This window comes from Zootoca vivipara, chromosome 6, assembly GCF_965207765.1.
Source record: "Zootoca vivipara chromosome 6, rZooViv2.hap1.1, whole genome shotgun sequence".
NCBI lineage: Eukaryota > Metazoa > Chordata > Lepidosauria > Squamata > Lacertidae > Zootoca > Zootoca vivipara.
This window is the reverse complement of record NC_142589.1, coordinates 1,628,820-1,639,401: the sequence shown is the minus strand read 5'-3', so window position 1 is coordinate 1,639,401 and position 10,582 is coordinate 1,628,820.

Sequence of the window (10,582 nt, the reverse complement as noted above, 5' to 3'; positions counted from 1 at the left end):
GACAGATGAGGTGATCAGGCACTCCCATTTATTTAAGAACTTGCCATAGTTTGCTGTGGTCGACAGCTACGAACATGAGTTTGACTAAACTGCGGGAGGCAGTGCAAGACAGGAGTGCCTGGCGTGCTATGGTCTATGGGGTCATAAAGAGTCGGACACGACTAAACGACTAAACAACAACAACAACAACTGCTTGGCAATATTCAAAGAAGTGTGAATTGCAAAGAATAGCTAACAGTTATTTCAAATCACATGATAATTCATATATCTCCGTGACCCTTCCCCTCTGCAGGGAGGTAGGACCAATTTGGATGGTCCGCCCCCGCCACTTAATGGATCCAAATGATTTCCAGAGAGCAGTAGAGAATGCTTTATCCCATGTTGATGCCTTTCAGCTGATTCCCTAGTGACCCGTTGGAATATGGAGTTAACCAGGGCTATTGACTGTCTGGCTCTGAAGCGCCCTCTCCGATTGCATGGAGCCCAGACAACCCCGTGGTTTTCCCCGGAGCTGAGGATGATGAAACAATCATTGAGACGGCTAGAGCACCGGTGGTGGAAAACTCACTCTGAATCTGACCAGACACGGGCTAGAGCTCAACGTCGAGCCTACCAAGTGGCGACGGAGACAGCGAAGAAGACTTTCTTCGCCACCTCTATTGCATCTGCAGAAAATAGTAGTAGGAGACTCTTTCAGGTGGTTCGCAATTTAACAGAACCACCTTCACAATCGGGGCCTTGTAAAGACCCCAAGATCTCCTGCATCAATTTTGCAAAGTTTTTTGCAGATAAAGTCGCTCAGATTCGGAAGGAAGTAGACACCACCGTGGGAGCAGGGCCGGGGTGGGAGAGTGCTGGAGCTCTGTGTGGTCGAGTTGCATGGAATCAATTTCAATCCGTTACCTCCGAGGATGTGGACAGGCTGCTTGGATGAGTGAAACCGACCACCTGTCTCCTTGATCCTTGCCCATCCTGGCTAGTAAAAGCGAGCCAGGAAGGGCTGGGCGATGGGCTCTGCAGGGTGGTGAATGTACTGTTTGTGGTCCTGAATGGGGTAACTTTGCCACTGAAGGACCAGGTGCGCAGGCTCGGAGTCATTTTGGACTCACAGCTGTCCATGGAGGCGCAGGTTAATTCTGTGTCCAGGGCAGCTGTCTATCAGCTCCATCTGGTACGCAGGCTGAGACCCTATCTGCCGGCGGGCTGCCTTGCCAGAGTGGTGCATGCTCTGGTTATCTCCCGCTTGGATTACTGCAATGCCCTCTACATGGGGCTACCTTTGAAGGTGACCCGGAAACTGCAACTAATCCAGAAAGCAGCAGCTAGACTGGTGACTGGGAGTGGCCGCCGGGACCACATAACACCGGTCCTGAGAGATCTACACTGGCTCCCAGTACGTTTCTGAGCTCAATTCAAAGTGTTGGTGCTGTCCTTTAAAGCCCTAAACGGCCTCGGTCCAGTATACCTGAAGGAGCGTCTCCACCCCCATCATTCTGCCCGGACACTGAGATCCAGCGCCATGGGCCTTCTGGCAGTTCCCTCACTGCGAGAAGCCAAGTTACAGGGAACCAGGCAGAGGGCCTTCTTGGTAGTGGCACCCACCCGGTGGAATGCCCTCCCACCAGAGGTCAAAGAGAACAACAATTACCAGACCTTTAGAAGGTATCTCAAGGCAGCCCTGTTTAGGGAAGCTTTTAATGTTTTATGGATTTCTGTATTTGAGTATTTTGTTGGGAGCCGCCCAGAGTGGCTGGGCGTGGTGCAGGGCGTGGGGTGGGTTCTTTTCAGATTTTTGATGTTTTGAGTTCCATCATCATTGCTGTTTTTCAGACATAAATTAGTTTAGTCGGCCTTTTCCCAGCGTGGAGATAAACCTTAGGCCTGCATGTCAAGTTGCTTCAAAAGGCACAGCTATGGACATCACCTGAAAAGTTGGCAGCCTGCCCTAAGAAGTCAAAACAAATTCTGACCTTTCAGTGTTTTCTCACATTTGCCATGTTTCTGTCTGTTGGGAGTTCAGTGGCTCAAAGCTGCAAGGCATAATCTTCTCCAGAATGTTAGAATGATGCTGCCCATCTACATATATAAAAATGTAGGTCAGGGGTCAGCAAACTTTTTCAGCAGGGGGCCGTTCCACTGTCCCTCAGACCTTGTGGGGGGCCGGACTATATTTTGAAAAAAAAAATGAACAAATTCCTATGCCCCACAAATAACCCAGAGATGCAATTTAAATAAAATGACACATTCTACTCATGTAAAAATATGCTGATTCCCAGACCGTTCACGGGTTGGATTTAGAAGGTGATTCGGCCGCATCTGGCCCCCGGGCCTTAGTTTGGGGACCCCTGATGTAGGTATTGTGCACGCATATGTAACAGCCTTTCTCCGTAACCGCTGAACCGTAATGTAACAAATTTGGGCACAACATTCCATGCCCATCAGGGAGGGATCTGGCATAAAAAATCATCAAAAAACCACACCTTTCACACCTAAAATAATGATTAAATGCAAAAAAAAGTGGCGCACAAATTATACATCACCAGCAGAAGCTCTGAAGACTCCAGCAGCATCCAATAGGAAGGCAGATCACACGCTGCTGCCTCCAAAGCCACACCACCAGATGACATCACAAAATTCCACAGCAACCAACTGAAAACAGGCCTTTTGCAGCAACAAGGCCCAACAGTTTCAGACAACACATTAAAAAAGGGTGGGGGGAATCACAGGAAAGAACCACAGCAACACGTGGCCGGGCCAGCTAGTACTGTTATATATTCAGTGGTCTGTGTTTGCCTGAGCTTGAGTCTGCACTAAGGATTCTGAGCTCCTGTGTTCTGATTCAATGCATGCTGTCCAATCACAGAACATTTCAGGATTTGGGTCTCTACCACTGGCCCTTGAATTCTGAGTCATGATTCACAGCTTGGAAGTTTAGACAGCCATAGAATCATAGAATCATAGAGTTGGAAGAGACCACAAGGGCCAACCAGTCCAACCCCCTGCTAAGCAGGAAACACCATCAAAGCATTCCTGACAGATGGCTGTCAAGCCTCCGCTTAAAGACCTCCAAAGAAGGAGACTCCACCACACTTCTGGCAGCAAATTCCACTGCCGAACAGCTCTTACTGTCAGGAAGTTCTTCCTAATGTTTAGGTGGAATTTTCTTTCTTGTAGTTTGAATCCGTTGCTCCGTGTCCGCTTTTCTGGAGCAGCAGAAAACAATCTTTCTCCCTCCTCTATATGACATCCTTTATATATTTGAACATGGCTATCATATCACCCCTTAACCTTCTCTTCTCCAGGCTAAACATACCCAGCTCCCTAAGCCGTTCCTCATAAGGCATCGTTTCCAGGCCTTTGACCATTTTGGTTGCCCTCTTCTGGACACGTTCCAGCTTGTCAATATCCTTCTTGAACTGTGGTGCCCAGAACTGGACACAGTACTCCAGGTGAGGTCTGACCAGAGCAGAATACAGTGGTACTATTACTTCCCTTGATCTAGATGCTATACTCCTATTGATGCAGCCCAGAATTGCATAGGCTTTTTTAGCTGCTGCATCACACTGCTGACTCATGTCAAGTTTGTGGTCAACCAAGACTCCTAGATCCTTTTCACATGTACTGCTCTCAAGCCAGGTGTCTCCCATCCTATATTTGTGCCTTTCATTTTTTTTTGCCCAAGTGTAGTACTTTACATTTCTCCTTGTTAAAATTCATCTTGTTTGCTTTGGCCCAGTTGTCTAATCTGTTAAGGTCATTCTGAAGTGTGATCCTGTCCTCTGGGGTGTTAGCCACCCCTCCCAATTTGGTGTCATCTGCAAACTTGCTCAGGATTCCCTCAAGCCCATCATCCAAGTCATTGATAAAGATGTTGAACAAGACTGGGCCCAAGACAGAACCCTGTGGCACCCCACTAGTCACTACTCTCCAGGATGAGGAGGAGCCATTGATGAGCACCCTTTGGGTTTGGTCAGTCAGCCAGTTACAAATCCACTGAATGGTAGCATTGTCTATCCCACATTTTACCAGCTTCTTTACAAGAATATCATGGGGCACCTTGTCAAAGGCCTTGCTGAAATCAAGATAGGCTACATCCACAGCGTTCCCTTCATCTACCAGGCTTGTAATTCTGTCAAAAAATGAGATCAGATTAGTCTGACATGACTTATTTTTCAGGAACCCATGCTGACTTTTAGTGATCACAGAGTTTCTTTCTAGGTGCTCACAGACTGTTTGCTTAATGATCTGCTCTAGAATCTTTCCTGGTATTGATGTCAGGCTGACTGGGCGGTAATTGGTAATTGTTTGGGTCCTCTCTTTCCCCCTTTTTGAAAATAGGGACAACATTTGCCCTCCTCCAGTCTGCTGGAACTTCGCCTGTTCTCCAGGAATTTTCAAAGATTATTGCCAGTGGTTCTGAAATCACCTCTGCCAGTTCTTTTAATACTCTTGGATGTAGTTCATCTGGCCCTGGAGACTTGAATACATCTAAACTAACCAAGTATTCTTGTACTACCTCCTTACTTATTCTGGGCTGTGTTTCCCCTGCTGAATCATCTGCTCCATATTCTTCAGGTCGGGCGTTGTTTTCTTTCTTGGAGAAGACTGAGGCAAAGAAGGCATTGAGGAGTTCTGCCCTTTCTCTGTCCCCTGTTTGCATTTCACCATCTTCTCCTCTGAGTGACCCCACTGTTTCCTTGTTTTTCCTTTTGCTACGGACATACCCATAAAAGACCTTTTTGTTGCTTTTAACCTCTCTGGCGAGCCTGAGTTCATTCTGTGCTTTAGCTTTTCTGACTTTGTCTCTACACGTGCTGGCTATATGTTTGAATTCCTCTCTGGAGATTTCCCCCCTTTTCCATTTTTTGTACATATCCCTTTTAAATCTTAACTCAGTCAAAAGTTCTTTAGATAGCCAGCCTGGCTTCTTTAGGCACCTTCCACCTTCTTTTAGGCACCTTAGCCAATCATGTTGGGAATGGGAGTGGCCAAGGCTTTCAGAAAAGTAAATAAGCAGTTGCTTTGCCCCTGTTTCTCAGTTATGTAGTTCAATAAAGGTTCTTGCTGTTGTCTTGCCTTGTGGGCACCCACCTACACTTCATATACAAATACAGTGGTACCTCGACAACTGAACGCTTCGACTTCCAAAGGTTTCGACTTCCGAAGTCGACAACCCCGGAAGTCGACAACCCGGGAAGTCTTTTCGCCGTTCTGCGCCTGTGCAAAGTGGCGTGTGTGGTCGGCGCATGCACAGAAGCGGCGCTTCGACAACCGAAGACCTCGACTTGCGAAGACGGCCACGGAACGGATCATCTTCGTAAGTCGAGGTACCACTGTACAATTCTCCTAAAAAAACAACCATGCATGCAAACACAATTCTCCCAGGACAGCAGACAATTAAATTCCTTCTGCAGTGCCCTTGCCATTTCTTCTGATCAGAGGTTTTAAATTCTTTTCTGAGTCCCTTATGCCAGTGGCAGGAAGAAATTGGAATAAGATATTGGGTGGGGCCAAAGTGGGTGGAGCTACAGATGCTATCTTCATATCCCCACCGCCATCCCATCTCTCCATTCTCCTTCCAGGGAAACAAGAGGTATTATGATCACACTTCAAGGACACGTTCCTGCCAGTCCCATTTTCGGAGTGGTTCTGAAATTGCCCATCCTTTCTGCTCCTGGAAATAGAAATATCTCCAAAGGAGTTTGACCGCTCTGCTTTCAATTTGCTTTCAGATATACATTGCACTGCCTTCTATCTCAAATCATGGAAATTCTATTTACCATCCCTAGCCAACTGCAAAATGTGGCCTTTTCCCCATCTGTCCTTTGGATAATCCCTTCTTCTAACGCTTAGATCTGAGGAACAGCAGGCAGTTCCTCCACAGAAGGAGACTGGAAGAATCCTTCAAACACCAGAGCAGCTGCATAATTCATTCCCCAAAAGGCTGTTGGTGTGGAAGACTCTCGCCTGGAAATGCTGCTTGTTATTTTCCCAGTGTTTATTATTCTGCAAGCACAAGAGAACTCCACCCTGGTGGGTGTTTTAATGAATGCAAAAGCCGCTGTGTATCATTCCTAAGTATTGTAAATATTCCTTAACACATTTAATTAAATGGGACTCTTGTGCTTTGTATTAAAAACACACCAGTGAACAAGGGTTTCTCTTCCAGGCTCTGGCTGAACCTGCGAAGGCGCCTGCTGGATTTTTCTGGGAACAAGGAAGCTGTAGCTGATCATATCAATTATACAAATGAGCAGAGAACTGATGGCGCTTGCACCAGGCATCCTATTGCGAAGACCCAGTTTTCTGAGTGCATGTTCTGGAAGTTGGGCAATAGGGGCAGATTCATTTTGGTGTACTGACCTCCCCACTGCACCAAGGATTCCCTGGCCGAGCTGCTTCAGGTCGGGGTGGATGTTCTCTTGGAGATACCTAGTTTGGCTGTCCTAGGGGATTTTAACATCCATGCCAACACAAACGTACAAGGACTTCATGGAAATCATGGCCTCCGTGTTTGGCCCAACTCATAGCCATGGACATGCCTTAGACCTGGTGTTTACCTTTATAGATGTGGGTGATCTGACACTAAATGAAACTAAAACAAAAGAAGTGCCATGGTCAGGTCACTTGGTGCAACTGGACTTCTCCGCGTCCCTTCCCCTCCGCAGGGAGGTGGGATCAAATTGGATGGTCCGCCCCCACCACTTAATGGATCCAAATGGTTTCCAGAGAGTGATAGGGGATATTTTATCCAACGCTGATGGCCTTTCAGCTGATTCCCTGGTGGCCCGCTGGAATGCGAGTTAACCAGGGCTATAAACTGTCTGGATTCGAAGCACCCTCTCCGATTGCATGGAGCCCAGACAGCCCCATGGTTTTCACCGGAGCTGAGGGCAATGAAACAATTGTTGAGATGGCTAGAACATCGGTGGTAGAAAAGTCATTCTGAATCAGACCGGACACATGTTGGAGCTCAAAGTCGAGCCAACCAACTGGCGATAGCAATGGCAAAGAGGACCTTCTTCACTGCCTCTATTGCATCAGCAGAAAACAGCAGCAGGAGACTCTTTCAGGTGGTTCGTAATTTAACGGAACCACCTGTGCCATCGGGGCCTGATAAGGCCCGCAAGATCCCCTGCAATGATTTTGCAATTTTTTTTTACAGATAAAGTTGCTCAGATTCAGAAAGAGGTATAGAGCAGAGGAGCAGGGCCGGGGCGGGGAAGTGCTAGAGTCCTGTCTAATCAAGTTGCAATTCCAATCTGTTACCTCCACGGAGGTAACTTGGCTGCTTGGATGAGTGAAACCAACCACCTGTCTCCTTGATCCTTGCCCATCCTGGCTAATAAAAGCGAGCAGCGAAGGGCTGGGCTCTGCAGGGTGGTGAATGCTTTTCTCTGTGAGGGAGTCTTCCCAGCCCCACTGAAAGAGGCGGTCATTAAACTGCTTCTTTAAAAAAATAAATTGGACCCAGTCGATATGGCCAACTATCGTCCAGTCTCAAATCTTCTATTCTTGGACAAGGTGATTGAGCAGGTGCTTGCTGAACAACTCCAAGCAAGCCTGGAGGATAATAATAATAATAATAATAATAATAATAATAATAATAATAATAATAATAATAATATATTATTGATACCCCGCCCATCTGGCCGGGTCTCCCCAGCCACTCTGGGCGGCTTCCAACAGAAGAATAAAACACAATAATCTATTAAACATTAAAAGCCTCCCTGAACAGGGCTGCCTTCAGATGTCTTCTAAAAGTCTAAGACATCTGTTGGGAGGGCGTTCCACAGGGCAGGCGCCACCACCGAGAAGGCCCTCTGCCTAGTTCCCTGCAACTTGGCTTCTCGCAACGAGGGAACCACCAGAAGGCCCTCGGTGCTGGACCTCAGTGTCCGGGCAGAACGATGGGGGTGGAGACACTCCTTCAGGTATACTGGACCGAGGCCGTTTAGGGCTTTAAAGGTCAGCACCAACACTTTGAATTGTGCTCGGAAACGTACTGGGAGCCAATGTAGATCTTTCAAGACCGGTGTTGTGTGGTCTCGGCGGCCGCTCCCAGTCACCAGTCTAGCTACCGCATTCTGGATTAGTTGTAGTTTCCGAGTCACCTTCAAAGGTAGCCCCACGTAGAGCGCATTGCAGTAGTCCAAACAGGAGATAACTAGAGCATGCACCACTCTGGCTAGACAGTCTGCAGGTAGGTAGGGTCTCAGCCTGCGTACCAGATGGAGCTGATAGACAGCTGCCCTGGACACAGAATTGACCTGCGCCTCCATGGACAGCTGTGAGTCCAAAATGACTCCCAGGCTGCGCACCTGGTCTTTCAGGGGCAGAGTTACCCCATTCAGAACCAGGGAATCCTCCACACCTGCCCGCCTCCTGTCCCCCACGAACAGTACTTCTGTCTTGTCAGGATTCAACCTCAATCTGTTAGCCGCCATCCATCCTCCAACCGCCTCCAGGCACTCACACAGGACCTTCACTGCCTTCACTGGTTTTGATTTGAAAGAGAGGTAGAGCTGGATATCATCCGCATACTGATGAACACCCAGCCCAAACCCCCTGATGATTTCTCCCAGCGGCTGCATGTAAATGCGGACCCAGGGCCGGCCCTAGGGCAAGGCTCAGTGGCGCAATGCACCAGGGCGCCAGGGGCGCCGCACCGCGGTGCCCACCTGCCATCTGCAGCCTCGTGGCACCCACGGCGCCCACCCGCCTGCCAGCCACAACTTCGCTGCGCCCGGCACAGTCTATAGGCGCACTGTGCGCGTGCGCCCAGCAACCAACAGCCCAGCACCCGCCAGACAGCCGCAGTGCGTGTGCGCCCAGCAGAGTCACCCTCCCCCAGGGGAGGGGGGGCGTGGGAAGGAGTCCTCAGCGCAGCGCTGCAGGGCATGATCCAGCCGGCCCGGGGAAGCGTCTGGAAGCGTCGCAGATGCAGTAGCAGTCATGCTCTGCTTCGCCGACACGCAGCCTGCGCGCAGAGCAGTGCCCAGGGAGCAAAGGAGCCAGATGGCACTGCAGGGCACGACTCAGCACACCGGGGAGAGGGGAAGGAGGGCAGGAAGAGAGAGACCCCCGTCGCCTCACTGCATGTCACGATCGGAGGAGCTGGCACTGCAAAGCACGGGAGATCTCCACTTGAATCCCATTTCTCAATATCTTGAGCATTTTATAATATAAAACAGCAGGGACAGAACACGATCTGTTTCCCTGACTATACAGCACTGCTGAGATCCAGAAAAGGGTGATCACCGTGGTGGGAAGGGTGTCCCCGCTGTGTGCCATTTCCATCCTTCAAGTAACGTGTGAAAGGTTCACCACCTGCCCTCGCAGGTGAACTTAATGCACAGAGGTTGCCACCTACCCCTGGTCCCTATGCCTCTTAACGACAAGGCAGGCGGAAATTTAACCTGTGCGTAACAACGCTTTCTTTCCCTACATTTGCAGAGGATCCCCCGCCTCTGCTTGGGCTTTTCTACTATCTATTGCTCCCCTTCGAAAAAGATATACAAGTGCTCTTTCAGAATGTAAAGCTGGCAATCGTGCGAATACAAAGGGGGTGGGGCCGGGCGGGCGCTGCGATCTGTTCACTTGGCGAGGATTTCTACACGTGGCGAGAGGCACTCTCTGAGCCCTTAGTTAAATTAATTAAATCCGGCCCTTGGATGTGTGTGAATGCAGAAGCGGTGGCCAGCAACACACACGCCCACCCTCCCCAGGGAACCTTCTGACATGTTAAGGCAGGATCAACATCACTGATGACCAGGCCCAGTGGGGAGGAGGTGGTGCGGAGTTATTCGTTGATTTTTAAAAACCTTTTCCTCCAAGAAGCGCACATGATTCTCTTCTTCCATTTTACCCTCACAACAACCCTGCAGATTAGCCGGTGGAACGATTGGCTCACGGTTGCCTCGTGAGCTGGAGATTTCTCATTCAATATAGGCCAACCACTTAAAACTACTGCACCCTGCCTCTTACTCGATCCGTGCGGATGAAAGCAGGCAGGGCCGGCCCTAAGGCAAGGCTCGGTGGCGCAATGCTTGGGCCTGGCCTGCCTGCCTGCTGCCTGCCTGGAGTTTGGAGCACCCAGCGGAGTTGCTCCTGTCGGATCAAGAGTCGCAAAGGAAGGGGAAAAGGTAAGGTACGCCAAGAGGAACTTTTGTAATAAGACAGCTACTTTGAGATCTTGTATAGAATGTCCTGGGAGATTGAAGTGTTCTCCTACTGGTTTCTCTGTCTTGTGATTCCTAATGTCAGATTTATGTCCATTTATCCTTTGGCGTAGGGTTTGGCCTGTTTGTCCAATATAGAGAGCTGAAGGGCACTGTTGGCGTACACAGTCTTTAGAAGATGAGCAATTAAATAGTCCTGAGATGGTATGTTGGATGTTGTTGGGGCCAGTGATGGTGTTGTCCGGGTGTATGTGGCAACAAAGTTGGCATCTGGGTTTATTGCAGGCTCTGCTACCAGTGTCCATGTTAAGTCTGGTGGTTGTATTATTGTGGGTGAGGAGTTGTTGAAGATTGGGTGGCTGTCTGTAGGCAATGAAAAGTCTTCCTCCCAGAGCTTGAGA